Genomic DNA, 19,254 nt, shown 5'->3' with positions numbered 1-19,254 from the left:
AAACCTCGATTACTTAGCACAAGCCACACTCGCAGACTGGAGGTTATGGACAACAATGGTAGGCTTAACTCACAGAGATGGAGATTATTATACCGAAGGGTCGGCTACACTCAGATTTTAGAGCAAAGTGCTCTCAGTCTGTCCTTCAAACAACAGCTGCAGAATACAGGCGTGGTGAGTGGCACTGACAATATAGACGAACAGTTTGAGATCGACTGACTATGCAGACCTGCAGACTTGACTTGAGACTAAACATGGACGAAACCCTCAATGCTTGATGGAGTGGTGAAGAAGAGAGGCCTGCAGGTTGGTTAGTGCTTGATGCATCAGCCTCTCTAATTTCTGGCACGGACAGTAGCAGAGGCAGAGGTTTCCATTTTACAACTTGAGCTGTCCTACCCTATAGCCAGCTACAGCATACAGCCTTGGAGTTAAACAGACGAAGTTGCTAGTTTTCTTGTGCCACCACAAACCACTGAAGGATGCAGACGGGGGAATCATTGTGCAGCCTTCCTCTATAGAATGATGCAGCAAGTACACAGAGCAGAACCCATGGGATGTGGAGCTGTGCATTTATCCATTCTCGAATCATAACTGCAGAAAGGAGACGCGAAGCAGCAGGCATGAGAAGTAGTGCTGCGATTTCGTTCCTCCTCCACGGACTACTGCAGCAGAACACATGATGCCTCACTGCGTCCCTTTACTTATTCCATAGAGTACTGCAGGGTGTAGTGTAGACATGGATAGGAAGACATGGGAGGTGTTGCTGCCTCCCAATCCTTCCTTTAACGACTTGAAGCAGAACATACAGGGTGCAGTCCTGTGCCCCTCCCTCATTGATCAACCACTTTAGGATGTAGACTTGGAGTGCGGGTGAAAAGCATGTCACCCTTCTTCAGTCAGCCTAGTTTGCTGCAGACTTGGAGTGCAATACAGAGGATGCATCGCTGAACTTCTTCCATCTTCCATAGGTCTCTTTATGACGTAGGCATGCAATGTAACGCATAAGAGGCATCGCAGGGCATCTATTCTTTCTTGATGCATCAATGTAGGACGTAGATGGGAAGAAGAACACATGATGCATCTCGGTACTCCCTCCCTCCTTCATAGGCTGCTGCAGAATGTACACGTGGAGCTGCACACATGGGATGCATCACTGTACTCCCTCTATGGGTCATGTAAGAAGTAGGCATAGTGGAACACATGGGATTCATGGCTGTACTCCCTCCATAGGCCACGGTAAGGAGGAGGAATATAGTGAAACACATGGGATACATCGCAGTAATCCCTGCATCAATAGCTCACTGTAGGAAGTTGGCATATAGTAGAACACATAGGATGCATTGCGCAACTCCCAGTCTACTCGATAGGTATTCTGTAGGACATAGAATTCATTGCGGACTCCTTCCCTCCTTCAGAGGCCACTGCAAGAAGCAGACTTGGTAGAAAGCTATGGAGACATCAGTCTGTCTAGTCTGCTCTCCAACACACCTCTGTAGAAAGTACATATGTAGTGGAACACATGGGATGCTAAACTGCTGCGATTCCCTCCGTATTCTTTTATACAATGTGGTTATATGTAATTCTATGTAGTTCACTGTACTCTTTTGCATGGTTATATTGTTGTGTCAGAATCAGAGATTTTAACCCCTTGCATGCTGATGACGGCCCCCAGCCGTCATGCACTACGGTGCTCGTGTGCTGATGACGGCTGGGGGCCATCATAAACCCGCCCACTCGCGATTCTGCCGCACAGGTGCAGAATCGGGGCCGCATGGAAGGGGTTAAAGTAAAAAATGACAACACAGAGTGTAAAAAGTTTACATATGCAAGTGTTGAACAATTATAGATTGATTTTGTTTGAATTAAAATTAATGATCCAGTAATGATTGATGGTTTTATTGATGATTCCTTAAGTTGACCAAACAGGTCAATGCCGTCTCCTCATCCTGCTTCAACACCCTCCAAATGCTCCACAGGATCTTCAAGTGGATCCCCACCGAGGCAAGAAGAACAGTCACCCATGCCCTCATCACCAGCAGGCTGGACTACGGAAATGCCCTCGACGCAGGAACGTCGGCCAAGCTCCTGAGACGATTGCAACGCATCCTGAAAGCGTCAGCGCGTCTGATCCTCGACATCCCCCGCCGCAGCCACATCACACCACACCTGAGAGACCTGCACTGGCTCCCCGTCAACAAGAGGATAACCTTCAAGCTCCTCATTCACACACACACAAAGCTCTCCACAAGACCGGCCCAGCATACCTCAACACTCGACTCAACTTCTACACCGCCAGCTCCGCTCCGCCAGTGATGGAGCAAGGATTTGCATGTAATGCGACTTGCTTGTAATCAGTCCTCTGGACATAACGTTAATGTACTAATCAACATGTTTGTATTATTAATATCGCATTACACGACATCGGAGGGAAGCTTGCATATGTGCTTTTACTAATGATAAACCGCTTGCAATAATATGGCCGCTGCTACGCGGGATTTCTTACTGCGCATGCGCCTGTCATACTCATGTGACATGACGTCTTTCTCGGCTTGGAGGGAAAACTTTTGCTTCTGCGCATTAAAACTAAGATGGCTGCTCTGTGTTACCGCATGCATGAAGCTTGCACTGCTGCTTTTGCTAAGCTGTTTGTTCTTCTTAACACTAATGCAATAGTTAAATATAAAATAATGGGAATAAAGTAGTGATAAGTGGTATACAGAACATTAATTTATTCTTTGTTCTAAAACTGTTTATCTTTTATTTTTTACATGTAGCATTTCGGGCCTGTTGAAACCCCACTGCACCCATTTTGAACATGCGAACAAGACTCCAAAAGCTCAAGAGTCACTGGCATTGAATGGAAGCCAAGTCCAAAACTTGCGAGAAGATGTGCCTGGGAGCGTGAACTTTCAACCCCAGGAGAGGAAGCTGGACTGTACAATACTGAACGCTATTTTTACTGACTTATACATTCATTGCAAGGTGGAATAAAAGTGCATGGGAAAATAAAGGTATGGGTGGGAACGTTAATTTTAATACCATCAAGAAAAGCTTCATTTTTGGTATGGTGTGATGACCTCTCCTCTCTTCTTGTCCAATCAAAATTGGAGATCCTTACACTTGCAACATTAGGGGGTTGGTACACTGACCTGGAAAATAGTATAACTAGGGTAGGCTTAGTTAGCTAATTTGTCCGACATGTCTGAATAGCTGACCTGTCACAACCCCAACGCACTCAATAGGTAATCGGGAGCAGAGGTGCTGGCGGAGCACTCTGTCAGAAGGTTCGAAACCCAGATTGGGGTTTGAAAGCTGAAGTGCTGGTGAAGCACTTTGTCGGAAAAATCAATCATTCTTACCGGGTTCTGGCTGTTCGCTGCAGGCGTTGCAACTTTAGCTGCGGGTGTCGGTCTTAGCCTGTGGTGGTCCTGATCCAATTTGGCTTTACCCGTCGCGATTCTGATCTGCACCTGCCTGCCTTTATGGTGCCTGCACTTTCGGGGTTCTGTCCTTTATACTGACCCGTGGTCAGGGTTAGTTCTTCACACCATTCTAGGTAAATATTCTATGTGGGTATGTCATTGTTCTAACTCCTGCTCTCTTCCCACCCTAATGTTAAATGATAACGGTCTTGCATATTGTCGTATGTCATTGCTCTGATTCCTTCTCTTTCCCTACCCTAAATGACAAATTTGTAGAGACTGTCTTATAAAATCTATACATATTTTTTTTCTAATCGTTATTTTCCGGATTGAGAATTTTTTATTGCTTAATGCTTGGATGAAGACATTTAAAGAATTTTAGATAAAGATTTTAAACATTTCCAGAGTTTGTGGTTATTATATGAGGGCAAATGTTAACGTTACCTATTCTCTTGCTAACTCCCTGATCTAATAGGACTTTAGGTATCAGTGACAAGGATTGGTAAGTCAATGGTATAGGTCCTAAATGAAATTTATAAATCACTGATTAGAGGAAAGTGCACAGGTTACCTGGTTAGACTCGCATTACAAGTTTATGTTTGTTTTATGGGCCAAGGTGAGTATGGTAAACCGAGTCGGGTGACCTGCGCGCTCTATCAGTATTTATTTTGGTAGCAGAGGTAAGGTTAGGGTTTAGTTAAGATAGGTAGGTAGCTATAGTTAGCTGGTTATTGAAAATATTTTTGCATATTTGAAATCGTATTATTGATTGTATTGAATTATGTATTAACCAAAATTGTTCGTACCTGTTATATGCTTTGTCTGGAATACCCGGGGGCAGAATAGCGGGTGGTAAATGGAAGCCACACTGCAGTGAGGTCACTTACCTAGAGGAAATAAGTGCATGGTTAGGCAAAACCGGAAGCACTATTTAGGGATTTTCTGTATAAATGTGTGAATAAATGATAGCAAAGAGTATGCTAGCAAAACTTTTGGTGTGATATCACCTAGAAAGGGTCACACGGAAGGAGTAGCAGGTTCGTCTGAGCTTGATTGATAGCAAAGGGGTTCGCTGGTGAAACTTTGGCCTTAGTACATCCCAGAAGGGATAAGTCTGAAGGAGTAGCAGGTTCTCTAATGCTTGTGTGAAGGGTAGACGGAAGGGATCTACTCGTAGTATATGAAGAGTAAGCGGAAGGGATTTACTCGTAGTGAGTGAAATATATCTTTCCTTGGAATTAGTCACTCAGGTACAGTGGTGAATGTTTTTACGTTGTTGAATAATAAAAATCTGCATTAAAAGTTAAAGAAATTAAGTTTGGTATTACCTTGCAAAGAGGAAAGTCAGTCGCGGAGCTGCGCTGACGTCACTCAGAGCCGCGCTGGTATTGGTTGAGACAGCGGGTGTGTAGCGGAGGTAATAATTGTAAAAGAGGGGTGAGTACAGGAGCGTGAGAACTAGTCTCACGAACAAAGCCGCGCAACTATTGGTTGGATTTATTTGAATTCTAAAATTTGATTGGTCACTGAAAAATAAAAGACACACTAGTATTGGAAGTAATTCAGTAAACAATTTGAGATTAATCAGAAGATTTGCGTTTCAAATATATGTAGCATATAGGTCCGCTTGTAAGCAATAGACCCGATAGGAGATATTTAGGGTTTGCACAAGTACAGCATATAAGAGGAAGACCCTTTATCATGTAAGGAGGAAAGAGAAAAATGTCATTCATTAAAAGAATTAATTATTTCAAGAAAGATAAAGCAATTAAAACAAGAGAAGGAATTATTATTCCATCTCCAAATACGCCAGCATCATACATGATTGTAGAAAGGGGCTATCACACTTGTGTGTGGTTAGAAAATTGGATGGAGTACACAAAAATGATGGTGCTTTAGCATTTCCAGAAAATTGTACATTTAATGGCAGAGTTTTGCACAATTTGAGAACTTGCAGGAATGAATTAGATCCCAGACCTAGATTAACGCAGTATGAGGCATTTGGAGGAATGGGAAACTGAGGCTTTTGAGCAAGATAGACCCAGAAGTAATGGTAATTGGAGTAGGTTTTATCCCCGATTTCCAAAAGATACAAGAGATAAATTAATGAAACAATGGAGAAAGTCTATGTTAGTGGAAGGATTGTATTCTGTATTAACTTTAGAAGAGCCCACTGGAAGTAAAAAGAATAAGAAAATGAAACATTTAATGACTAGTGGTGAGTCAGATGATGATTATTTGGAGGATTTATTGATGAAAAATCCACCACCTTATAATGAGGAACCAAGCACAGTTACTCCAAATGCTCCGTTTCTGAAACCACCTCTGATTCCGCAAGTGGTACATGAGACTTCGTTAGAAAAAGTATTACAAGACAGGGAAAGAGAAGCATTAAATAAACAAAGAAGTGAGTTGATTCAGAAAATTTCCCAATTAAATACAAGTTCTGAAGCCCTAACAATTCCAGTAACTATTGGCCCAGTTGTACCTTTGTACGGAGATAAGCAAGCTAGTCCTAAAACTCCTGTTCTGACTACACCTGTAGTTCAGCCAAGAAAAGACCCTTAATAGTTGATGATCAAGCAAGTGAATGTGAGTCAGTAATTTCCCTGATGGATTTGCCAATAAGAGAACCAGTGAGTGACTCGGTCAGAAAAACCACTCCTTTAAATTCGAGAGAAGTACAAATAGAGACATCCTCAGGTACAAGAAATGCCACAGTAGTAACCCCAGAAGAAATAGAGAGATGGACACGAGAAATAGAGAAGCCAAAGTCACAGCCAAAGGTATTGGATATATTTAAATTAAGAGTCAAATTAGAAGAAATGATGGCTGGAAATGTGGGAATGTACAGATTAAATACATTCAGTGAAATTTAATTATTATTCATATGCAAAAGTATTACTAGAAATACAAGAGTTTCATGAAAAGCTAATGGACATGGCAGCTAACATGGGAATTGACATTGGCAAATCTAAAGTGTTACAGAAACCACATCGAGCTGAATTTTCTGACAAACACTTGGAAAATATGAATGTTTCAGGTAGAAAAGTACAAATCAAGGAGCTGATGTCATTATTGCAGAAATGGGGTGACCTAGAAAAATGGAAAACTAGATGGGAGAGGCTCGATCAAAACAAACTGCTTCTGAATATGCATTAAAAGAGACAGAAAAGGTGGAAAGGTTATGTCCCATGAGAGAGGTACCAGGTGGAGGTTGTGTACATTTCCCACGGTCCCGAAAGGATATTTTGTCATTCACAAATGATTTCCCAAAACTTCAAGAAAAACCTGTGGAGTGGTACAGACAAGTCGAGAGATTTGTGAAGGTTTCGAAATGACTTTTGAAATATTTAGAGGGATTATTTGACATTGTTGTTCCTGTGGATTTGTGGACAGAATGTAAGATTGCTATTGATTGGCCTAGTGAGGAGTACCCTAGAGACCCAAAAGACAGGGGCACCTTCTGATGAAGTTATGAAGAAGTACAACCAGGTAATACTCTACCTCAAAGGGAAGGTGCCTGCAAAAGAGCCAGATTGGACTAGGATAGATAGAACCACCCAGAATAAAGATGAATATTATGAACGCCTGTTACAAGTATTTAAACAGTATAGTGGTCTAGACAATGTTGATATGAAGGACATAACGCATTTCATCTATCTGTTTGTGTCAGGATTAAGGCCAGAAATTTCACAATGGATTAAGGACCATAAAATTTGCTGGCAGGCCAAGCCGATTGATGAAACCCTTAAATTTGCAAAATATTGTGAAGATGAACTCGACAATAAACGAAAAGAGTTAAAGGAAAATGTAATGTGGGCACAAGTGAAATTAGCAGGCCAAACAAGAGCTTCAATTGAGCCAAGTAAACAATAACCAGAATCAGGGTGATGGTAACGGGGGTAAGCAAAGGGGAAAATTCAATAGAGAGGAAGCAAAAAAGAAGTTCCCTTGTCACAGGTGCGGCAAGTTGGGGCACTAGAAGAACGAGTGTAAGGCTGTGCAAAATGGTAACATGCCAAATAATGATTTGAATTCACAGACGCAGAATGAGGTGCCATGGAAGCAACAGCAGCAGGTACTACAAAACCAGTTACCCCTTGCACCTATGCCAAATTTTAGGAGCAAAGCACATCAGAGTGTGGATACCACAAATTGGGAGGGAAGTGAAAGAAGAGACACAGCAACATCACAATTTCTTCTGAGTGATACGTTTTTAGTGAGGACACATACTGACTGTGCCTGAGAGGGGAGGACGAGGAGTGCGTACTTGGCGCCTCCTTGCCGGTAGATCAGTCAGGTCCATACATTGAAGGAAAGGTTGAAGGAAATTACGTCACCTTTCTATTGGACACTGGTGCTACCCGTTCTACTGTGAGAACAACAGTCGTTCCAAACCTACCCCTCTCGGGGGAAGCGATCAAAGTAGTGGGCGTTTCTAATAAACAAATTAGTACCCCAGTTACAGAACCAATGGAAGTTAGAATAGGCAATTTTAAAGAAATGCATAGATTTGTTGCGAGTGATTCAAGTCCAGTGAACTTGTTAGGCAGAGACTTGTTGTGCAAAATTAATTGCACCACATTTTGCACCCCAAGTGGTGTTGAAATTCAAACCCCAGATGAAGATGGAGTTTATAAATTAATGTTAACAAAACAAGAAACTGAAAACAAAACATTGACAATAGAAGATATACCAAAAGAGTTACAAGACACTGTAAATCCTAAAGTGTGGGATTTAACTGGAAAAGATGTAGGATTAATGGCAAATGTCGATTCAATAAAAGTAACAGTAAAAGAAGGTGCAGTTTACCCAAATATTCGACAGTACAAAATGAGCCCAGAAATAAAAGCAGGTGTTGCAGCAGAAATAAAGCGTTTGGTTGAAGCAGGCATTTTACAAGAAATAATGAGCAGTCCATGTAATTCGCCCATAATCGGAATAAAGAAACAGAGTGGCAAATATAGGGTCGTACAAGACCTCCGCAAAATTAATACGATTGTTGTCCCATGTTGTCCAGTTGCACCAAATCCTGCAGTAATTCTGAATGAGATACCGTGGGAGGCTGGATGGTTTACCGTGATAGATTTGTGTCAAGCATTTTTCTCGATTCCATTGCACCCAGACAGCAAATTTCTTTTTTCTTTTGAATTCGACAAGTCATGTGTACGTCTAGAACCGCGTTCCTCAGGGGTATACAGAGAGTCCATCGATTTTTAATCAGATTTTGAAAAAGTGCCTTGAGTCTTTGGTGCTGCCCGGACAGTCAGTTCTGATTCCTAATATAGATGACCTATTGGTGTGGTCTAAAACTCGAAATGACTGCGTTGTTGATACCATTACTTTACTGAATCATTTAGGTGAAGGAGGACATAAAGTGTCACCTGAGAAATTACAATTTTGTACCACGTCAGTGAAATATCTGGGGCACCAGATAGAAAGAGGTGTCAGAAGGGTTAACTCGGAAAGAATCAGAATAATCAAAAACATGAATTTACCACAAACTCGGAAAGAGATCAGAATATTTCTTGGGGTTGTAGGTTACTGCAGGCAATGGATTGTGGGATTTGCAGTCCTAGCAAAACCGTTGATACAGATGACAAAGAAAAGAGCAAAAGACCCAGTAGAATGGGATGATGAAAGCATGACTGCTTTCTTGAAATTACAAGAATGTCTGTGTACAGCTCTATCATTAGGGATGCCTGACTATTCAAAAGATTTTGCACTATTCTGTGACACACAAGATAATTGTGCACTTTCAGTTCTGACCCAGACTCATGGTCTGATGAGACGTCCTGTGGCATATTTTTCTTTCACACTAGATCCAGTGGCATCTACACTGCCCGGATGTCTGAAAGCAGTAGCTGCAACCTGCATGAGCCTTGAGCAAAGTGAGTCCAATATTATGGGACATCCAGTGACAGTGTATGTTCCACATGCAGTTGTGATTTTGTTAACAAGGACCAAGACCCAGTATCTCACTCCTAGTCGGCTGACTAAGTATGAGCGAATCCTTGTAGGTGCAGGGAATGTAACCATTGCTAGGTGTAATATTCTGAACCCAGCAACACTGCTACCTAATTCACACTTTGCAGAAGTGAAGGGAGAAGTCGAACATGATTGTATCAACTTGACTGAATACAGTACCACGTCCAGACATAAGAGAAGAGCCATTAATTGATTGCGAATATGAGCTATTTGTAGATGGCTCATGTATGAGACATGAGGAAGGAGGTTTAAGTGCTGCCTATGCAGTGTGCACTTTGGGGGGTCCAATTTAATCATCCTTTTTACCTGGAGTCAAGTCTGCACAAGTAGCCAAATTGATTGCATTGACAAAAACCTGCAAATTTGGGAAAAATTGGAAAGTAACCATATACACTGATGGCCAGTATGGTTACGGGGTTGTGCACGACTATGGCCAATTATGGATGCAAAGGGAGTTTCTGACTTCTTCAGGTACTCCTATTAAAAATAGTCATTATGTAAAAGATTTACTTTAAGCAATCCAATTGCCAAAAGTGGCTGTGGTCAAGTGTGCTGCTCACAAATCTGGAAATGACAAAGTGACAGCTGGTAAGTCAAGTCAAGTCAAAGAATTTATATAGCGCACTACATACCCAGAGGGTTTCAAGGCGCTTAGGGAGGGGAGGAGGATTATTTGTCAAATATCCACGTTTTAAGTTGTTTTCTGAATGCCAGGTGGTTCTGGGTAAGGCGAAGGTAAGCGGGGAGTGAGTTCCAAGTTTTAGCAGCCAGGTGTGAGAAGGATCTGCCTCCCATGGTGGTCTTGTTAATGCGAGGTACAGTGGCGAGGGCTTGGCTGGAGGATCGTAGTTGGCGGGAGGGGGTGTAGAAGGACAGTCGTGAGTTGAGGCAATCTGGTCCGATGTCGTAGAGTGATTTGTGTGCGTGGGTAAGCAGTCGGAAAGTGATCCTCTTATTGACGGGTAGCCAGTGGAGGTCTTTCAGGTGACCAGAGATGTGTTCGTTGCGAGGGATGTCTAATATGAGTCTGGCTGAGGCGTTTTGGATTCGTTGGAGTTTCTTCTGGAGTTTTGCAGTAGTGCCTGCGTAGAGGGTGTTTCCGTAGTCCAGACGGCTCGTGACCAGAGCGTGGGTGACTGTTTTCCTTGTGTCAGAGGGGATCCAGCGAAATGTCTTTTTGAGCATGCGAAGAATGTTGAAGCAGGAAGAGGATACGGCATTGACTTGTCTGTTCATCGAGAGTGAAGAGTCCATGCTGACCAGTTAGCCAAACACTGTGCCAAATTTAGAATGGCTGTAAACAAGAAAATTGAAGTAGGCGGAAACAGTTGCCAACTTATGTTGCTTGAAGGTGTGAGAACGTGGGAAGAAGTGAGAGACTTGCAAAATGAAGCAGAACCAAAAGAAAAGGAATAGTGGAGAAAGATAGGTTGTCAGAGAAGGGTTGAAGATGGTGTCATTGTTTACCTTGATGGTAGGCCTGTGTTACCAGACTGTTTGCTTGCTCCTATGGCTAGGATGTTCCACGGAGATTCTCATTTGTGGAGAGATGCCATGATACTTCTGTTCAGACAGTCAGGGTTTAATGCGAAGTTCAGGAACATAGCAGAAGCCCTTTGCAAGAGGTGTTTAATTTGTCAACAAATGAATCCTGGAAAGAAAACTGTAGTGTTGCCAGGGAAGATTGGGAAGGCAGAGGGTCCCTTAATACGATTGCAGATTGATTTCATTCAGTTACCCCCTTGTTGAGGACTAAAATACATTCTTGTAATTGTCTGCCTATTTTCAAAATGGGTGGAAGCTTATCGCACACGTAGGAACGATAGCATCACTGTAGCCAAACTCCTACTCAGAGAACTCATACCACGTTTCGGTTTTCCAGTAACGATTGAATCAGACCGAGGCTGCCATTTTAATAATGAAATAATTGGCCTAATCTGTGAAGCATTCAATGTTAAACAAAAGCTTTACTGTGCATACCGCCCAGAGGCTTCTGGAGTGGTAGAACAACTGAATAGCACAATCAAGACAAGATTGAGAAAGATGTATTAGTCTACCCGATTAGAGTGGCCAGATGCTTTACCTCTTGTTCTGATGGGACTCATAAGTATTCCAGACCGGAACACAGGCTTGAGTCCTCATGAAACACTAATGGGAAGAGCAATGAGGCAAGCATGGGTGCCAGGACAAAAGCTGATAAATATATCTGATTATTTAGTACTGGAGTACTGCAAAGAACTGGCTGCCCAGGTTGGAGAAGACGCTGTCGCCAGACAAGCAACTCCAGCACATGACCTGAACCCAGGTGACTGGGTAGTGCTAAGAAACATACTAGAAAGTCTTGCCTTGCACCGAGGTGGGGAAAACCACGTCAAGTGATTTTGGTTACCACCACAGCTGTAAAATGCGAAGGAGTTCCACACTGGATCCATGCCAGTGTCAGGATCCGAACAGAAGCAAGTCAAAACCAGTCTTGGAGACCAAAATATCCTATGCTTTCTGGTCCGTTCCCTACTCTATCCTTGTGGAGTTGGCGTCAGTGAGTAGCTCAACTGAGGGCTGCTTAGGTTGGTTGGTTCCTGGTTGAGCCGTTATGTTCCGGCGGTCAGCGTTCTAGCTTCCAGCTGACTGTCGGCCATTTCGTGCGCTCGCGTTTCCAGCACTGCGCACTTCAACTGTCATTTTCTGGCGGACGGACGTTCTTTTCTGTGGTTCGTCCTTTTCCCGTAAAATTCTGAGTTTGACCCTACCAGTTAGTGCGGGGTTACTGTCCAACACGTTACCCCCCCCCCCTTTTCCGTCTTTTGAGACCTTCTGTCTCATTGTATTCTGTGACGGATTCTGTATCCTGAGGTGCTCCGGCGCCTATCCCATTTTCCCCGTCTCTTCAGAGTCGAGAGCTGAGTCCGAGCCTGTATCCTGTTGACCCAGCCAGAAGATCTTTTCGCTTCTGTTTGATGAGCGGAATCCAGAGGGTCGTCTTTTCGGAGAGTATCCAGTATCTCGTCATAACCACAAGTAGGAGGTTTCCGTTGTGTACCAATTTGAGAGTTTAAGTCTGTTGAATCAACTCTAGAGACTATTGTAAAGACTGTAATTTGCGTGATTCCAAAAGCCTTTACTGAGAATTCCAGTGAGTCTACTTACTAGTAAAGGTTATGATCAGCACTGTCCTGGAGCTTCGTCTATTGTAAGAAGTGACAAACTTCTGGAACATTTGGTAGTCGAGGGTTTTCTCATCTTCTAAGCCAACACTCGAGACAGCGTTCAACAGCTCTAGTAGATAGGGGTATTCAATTGTATGCATATAATTAATACTGCTGTGTACCACCTTATCTTCTTCGTCAACAAGAGGAGTAGCCCCGACACCGAACTGTTGTGCTTAAATATCTTCAGCAATTGAGTGTAATACTGGACAATCTAAGAGAGCAGCTAATTCCACACAAGCATAAGGTAGGAGTCCAGTCCCGAGGGAGTTTAGTGCTAGAGAAGGCCAGTAGTTATAGGAACTGTATTAATGATGTTCTTAATGTTTTAGGTGTGACTTGCAGTACAGAAGAGTCAGAAGACACCTGTGTGGACGTCTCTCTTGTTTGTCTATCCACTTCCCCTTTCCCTTTCGTTCCTGGTCTCGGAGAGATCCGGGCCCAGGGAGGTGAGGGAGTTGGGAAATATTCGGCTGGGTCCTCCCTTGAAGTCGTCTGCTCCCACGGAGAACCGCAGGAATTCAGGTACACTTCTGACAGCCAGTCATACAAAAAGAGTGACTGACCCTGATGAAACTGAAGCTGAAGGCCGTGCAGCTGAGGGGTCTCAAGATATCGATCCTGAAGTAGCTGAAGAGGAACAACCAAGCACTAGTCAAGATGATTGGATTCCAGTAGTTGAGATACCTGCAGAATACGTGAGAACTAGAAGTCAAAACTATCTAGACAGTCAGAGTGATAGTGAGGATGAGATAGGTCTAGAAGAACGAACTCAGATTACAGAAATTCAAGCCAATGGTAATCTTCAGGAGGATCGGATAAGGGAAAATCGATATACTCAGACATTCCAAATACCTGTCACAGCTCCAGAGTCTGAGGAGGGACAGATAGGTAATAGGGTGGAAGCTCAAACAGAAGAAAATCAAGGGTTCGAAGAGCTTGAGCAGGATCAGATAGAAGTAGAACAAGCATTTACAATGCAATAGGTCTCGCATTTGCGAAAGTTAGAGCTATTGGTATTGTAAATGACAATGTTTTTATCTATGTGTTTTTGTGTTTAGTGTAGTGGATGTATGTTGGTTGAATTGGAAATATGTGAGTTGAATTGAATTGATAGTTTAAATACGTATGGGAGGTATCTGGAGCCCCCAAATGCGACACCTCACCCAATGCGAGAAAGTACCAAAACGGTTACTGTTAAAATGAACGTCACTTGATTTTGAGGGTACTAAGGCACCTTGGACACCGGATTATAAAGATAATCAACATTAAATGCACAGTGAGCTGAAGACAACTGCACCTCTCTTGTAGGAGTGTGCCTGTGGCTGTGAACATTGACATCGGCATTGCGCATTGGTTTTTATGAGGGATGTCAAAAATGCACAACAGTTGAGAGAATCAAGCACTTCATTACCAAGAGTAAGCAGCTAAACCCGTCACATTCTGCCAACAACAGGTGTTCCATGACAACATGGCCATCAGGGGCACTGACTTATAACTCAGCTTGCAGGATTGGAATGTATACATTCTGAGGTGGAATGATCTGTCTTGCACAGGACCTTTGCCTGTGAAAAGGGTTGCCACATGACCAGTTTTTGACCAGCACCGGTATATGATGTTGGCCTTTTAAGCCTTTATCTGCAGATACTTTAAACATCAAATATAAATAGACAGTTTTGAATGTGGTCTAGAGTTGCATTAATAACCCCTGATCGATAATTAAAGTGAACAAAACATGAGTCATGTTACAAATCAGTACATACAGCTTTTACCACGAGCAGCCTCATCCCAATTTTAGGGATGGTTGAAAGGCTTCCTATTGTCGACCATATATGAGCTAGTACCCCGATTACCCATAGTGAAATGACTGAAGTCTGCTTCTACTTTGTGTTTGAGCGGCAGAGTGGATGGAGCAAGGACAGCGATGGGGAAGGCAAGCATACAGGAAGCAAGGTACATGAGGGTAGGGAGGACAGTAGCGAAGAAGCGGAAATGGTACAGAAGGATAGCAAAGATGTCAGTACGGAACACGTGCAGGAAGGAAGGAGTAAACTAGGCTGGGTGAAAGAGGAGGGTAGGCCTGGCACACAGTAAAAGCCTACGGAGAGTGGATGACAGTAAGGGTTGTGGCATTAACCATACAGAGAAGGGTAGGTGGAAATACTTGCTTCGAATGGGATGAATGAATGTGATGGCTGAAGACGCTGAGGAAAGCCATGGGGAAAGGATGTTGTAGGAAGGAGCAGGTATTTTAGGTTTCATATTTTGGATATACTAATATGCTATACTACCAGCATCATCTGTCGACAGTGCCCACACAGAAATAAATGCTCACGATTTTACTATGATTTACTTTCTACAAGTCACACTTTGTGACACAGGAATACTGCCTTCATTTTCTTTTTTGTCCAGGATAAAACATGCAAATTGAACCAATCACATACATTATGATTGTAGGCACCTGCGTGCAATCGCTGAAGACTTGCATGTATGACTAATCAACAGATCTACCCACTACTGCATTTTAAAAATCACAATGCACCATCCCAGATACAGGGAAGAATACCGCAGTGAAAGTGTGAATTTGTCACCGACCGCGGGCAGATGAAGCATAAATCTAACAGCAGAACAAATGCAACATACACTCTCTCTAGTACTGTCCTCTAATATTTCACTTGCCTGATGCACTGACTTGTGCACCTCACTACAACACTACTAATTTACCGAACCCACATGTTACAAGTGAAGTATGATCATAGAGAAAGCAAGTGACCCAATACACCACATCATGGCTCGACACAAACTGTATGTGAACAGCTCCTACCTACTACAAAGCATACCAGCATGCCTGCCATAGCCCTGGAAAATATCATTGCAGCATGCATTTTGTCCTATGAACATTCGATCAATACGATCTGCTATTTGTCGTCTGGTAAAACTCAAAGACACAATTACATTTTACAATAGAGCAGTGCATTTAGCGCCAATGCCGCACATGCCTTTCCTTGTTATCCAAAATGTTAGGCTCTAGCACCGGGATGACCGCTGCAGTGGACAAGCTGCGGACCGGGTATGGCAGAAGGGAGATTCTGGAGGAAAGTCCCACCAGGCCTGCGCGAGCATGGTTGGACCACTGGATTAGGAGTTTGCACTTTGTGTGAAAGGCTGCATTCTGTTCGGAGAAAAAACACAAAGGGGAGGGTTGGGCCTGTAAGGGCAGAGTCAGCACAGTAAAGGTTGTGGGATGAATATGAAATCAACAAGGGGTTGGGTGGGGGCATGACTATGAAAGGAATACAGAGAGGGCTGTTGGGATGTGAAGGGAACATGGAGAACTTGGGAGGAGAGGAGGCGATGGGGCCAAGCACAAATGCACTGGCAGAGACATTGCTCGGGACACTTAGTTAAAAAACAAGACTGTCCTAGCAAACCTAAACTTGTGCTTAATGTCTCAAATGACCGATTGTCATTTTTTGTTAAAGGCAAACCAATAAATTAAAAAAGAAACACTGCCACGTCAGAAACAATTGTTGAGAGGCTACCGCAATTGTGACACCACAGCATGTACTCCCGCAGTTGGCCAAACTATTGTAGGTGACTGGAGTCGTTCTATCCTATGGCTGTGGGAGGACAAACCTTAACTTTCCCTCGCCTCTAATCCATATCAGTGCCAGGTCGCGGGTACTTTACACTTGGGTACCCTTCAAGACTGGGATTTGACTTGGGTCACTGGATCGGCTTTAAATAAGCATTTTAACAAAGTCAGGTGTTCGGTCAGCTCTGCTGGTGTGTGAGTTTATTCTAAAGCCTCGCTATGATATGGGGCATGTTACAAATTGGTGGGGTAACATGAGAAGTATGACTCCTTCCAGACGTGATTGACAAACACAGGTGGGTGGTTCGGCTTGAATGTATCCAGGTACCCACTTCCTGCACATCAAAAACAGGCGGCGCCCTGCGGTCACATCTCACATGACGTGACAGGGACAAGAAACACTCAACTAGCATCAGTACTTGCCTGACTGCTCTTGCCGGTTTTCTCTGCGCTCTCTCGGGGAGGCGCCGAAAAAATGGCCTTCCTCCTTTCAGTAGCAGTAAGACCCGCCTCAAGCAGTCACCAGTCCCTTCCCATTTGTTTTTCATTTAAAGGGCCACTTATTTCGCCGGTGGGGACGCAATCTGCAGCGCCAGCCGCGGGCGCCAATCTTGACTGGCAAAATCTAATTATAAAGTGATTAGCCGGGCCGCCGTGGGGCGTTGACCCGGCACCTAGCGCTATGTTTGCTCAAGCTGATGCATTTCACGAGGACGAGTGCTGAAATGCTCGACTGAGAATATTTTCTTCAAGGAAACTGATCCCCGTCATCTCAGACAGTTCTAGTCTAAGCGAAGGGAATATACTTAACCCCTTAACTGTCACGACTTTTAGTTACCGTAAGAGAGAGCGCAAGGGCGAATGCACAGTCATGACGACGGCCGCTATTGTCCCTGCTTTGAAAGTGAAAGCGGGAATGGTGCGCTGAGCGCAAATTTAAACAAGAATGAGTGTAATTCCTAATGGTCATGCTGCTACAAGGCTACTGTGCCTCCTGAACCGACCACCTTGAAGTAAAACATACACAAATGTGCCACTGTCCTTCTCAGACCATTGCTATTACAACAAGTTCCCGCCGGGCCGCCGCGCTGCCTACGACGACCCGGAAGCGGTTGGGCAGCCGGCCAATCGCAGCGCGGCCCCAACCGGAAGTCCCGCCCCCATCGCGGCGCGAGAGAGAAGAGACTGTCCGAGGAGCCCCGAGGGCTCCTGATCGAGTCCTGGTCCCGAGATGGGGGACCGGGTGAAGAGCGGCCGGGCGCATGAAGAAGGCGGGGCTCTCATGTGGTGAGAGTGCCCTGCAAAGCGCAACCGCCGCCCGAGAGGCACGCCGAGCACCGCCAGAACAGGTGAGTGTGTTGCGGAGGAGGAGGGGTGAGTGGGGGTGGGGTGTGCGCGTGTGTCTGTTGTAGTGTGTCTGTGCGTGCGTGTGTCTGTCTGCGCGTGTGTCTGTTAAAGGAGGGTGCGTGTGTGTGTATGCAGTGTGTGTATGTGCGCATGCGTGCGGGAGCCTTTGTGTGAATGCGAATATCAGGCAGGGCGACGCGACGTGCGCGCTCACGAGCTGCAATCGCCAGGAGGACAGGCTCGTCACAGTCTGCTGTCCACATTCCCCTGAAAGTGGCGACATAAGTGTTGAGCCTAGACAGCAAAGCTTCGCTTTGCTTTCGTCTAGGCTCGACCTAAAAAAGTGTTCAGGAAGAAGAAGGCGAAACAAATCCAAATCAAAGTCAAATTCAGCAGATACCTGAACAAGGCCAGATTAGTAACCAGGCAGAAGAAACGGAAATAAGACCTGGACCTAGTCAGATAGAGAGGGATACAGAAGACAGCATTGAAATAGATGTGCCACAACTGAATGAAAATAAAAGAACATTGGAAGAAGGCCAGAGCACAGTGCCAGCTAAAAGACTCAGAAAAGGAGACAAGTGGCCTAGGTTTGTCAAAAGTCTGAGATTTTGTCTAAAGACAATAAATGAAGAACCAGAAAGTAAATGAAAACAGTCAAACTGAACAGTCTGTAATACAACCAAGAAGGAGAAGTCCACGATTGAAAAGGCTGCATAATAAATTCAGAGGCCCTGAATGGACTTACATTGTTCTTGAAGATTTCGAAAACTTGGAAAGAAGTGATGAAAGTGATGACGAATTGATTGCTGATCAAAGTGAGGGAGAAGTGAGACCCACTTGAAAATTTTCACAGGTTAAAAGACTGTGTAAAGGCTACAAAGAGGGGTTAAGTCTCCTTGGTCAGAAATTGCTGATCGTACTGTTAATGGAAGACCAAAAAGAAACTGTTTAAAAACATGCTGTAGAATATGCACATGTAGTATAGCGATAGTACTCATAGTATGATTAGGACTGACAATAGCTATTCCTTACATAATGAGTAGAGGCATGAAGGATGATACTAATGAGCTACAAACGATAGATACACCTAGAAGAATGGATACACAAGAAAAAGCACTTAGCATTAAACAACAGAAGGTAGATTTAGAAGCATCAGATGAGGAAGGACTACATTATACTGGAATTAAAAATAGAACTCCCTTAAATGTATTTGCAAATGTTTGTATGAAGTTACCTACTTCGGTAGCCGAAGGTGTTACTTACCACCATTTACCACTAACATATGGTATTTCATGTAGTATTTTAGCTAGTTTAATCTATAAGAAAGGACCTTTGCAATATTACTATTCTAATTCAGATGTGATATTTTCTGAACTTCCTATACGTAGTAACCTGGATCCTGTACATACTAAGAGTGATGTAACATGTTATATGGGTGAATATTTTCTAACAATAGGTACAATAGATATAGCTAAAGCACACAAGAATAATTTAACATGCTTATTACAAGAAAAAGAGAAAATATTTTTGAATATCGTTGAAAAAAGGAGAGAGAATTTCCAAAGAAAAGCAAATGATAAGAATCATAAGATTCCTAAATGGACTGATAATATAGGGTTCACCCCAAATGGCAAGACTCATGCTGCTACGTTGCTGGATTTCAAGAAGAAAGGGAAACTCTGTCTCC

The 19,254-nt window shown here is 43.6% G+C and overlaps 1 protein-coding gene across 1 annotated transcript in view; it reads right to left on the bottom strand.

Annotated features, from left to right (window-relative positions):
- The window catches only part of XPR1 (xenotropic and polytropic retrovirus receptor 1), a 588,907-nt gene that overhangs the window by 244,457 nt on the left and 325,196 nt on the right, over positions 1-19,254 (bottom strand). The gene's annotated exons all lie outside the window — the stretch shown is intronic.

The sequence above is a fragment of the Lissotriton vulgaris genome, chromosome 1_1 (assembly GCF_964263255.1).
Source record: "Lissotriton vulgaris chromosome 1_1, aLisVul1.2, whole genome shotgun sequence".
Lineage (NCBI taxonomy): Eukaryota > Metazoa > Chordata > Amphibia > Caudata > Salamandridae > Lissotriton > Lissotriton vulgaris.
The sequence above is the reverse complement of the archived record's forward strand: the minus strand, read 5'-3'. Positions and strand labels throughout refer to the sequence as shown.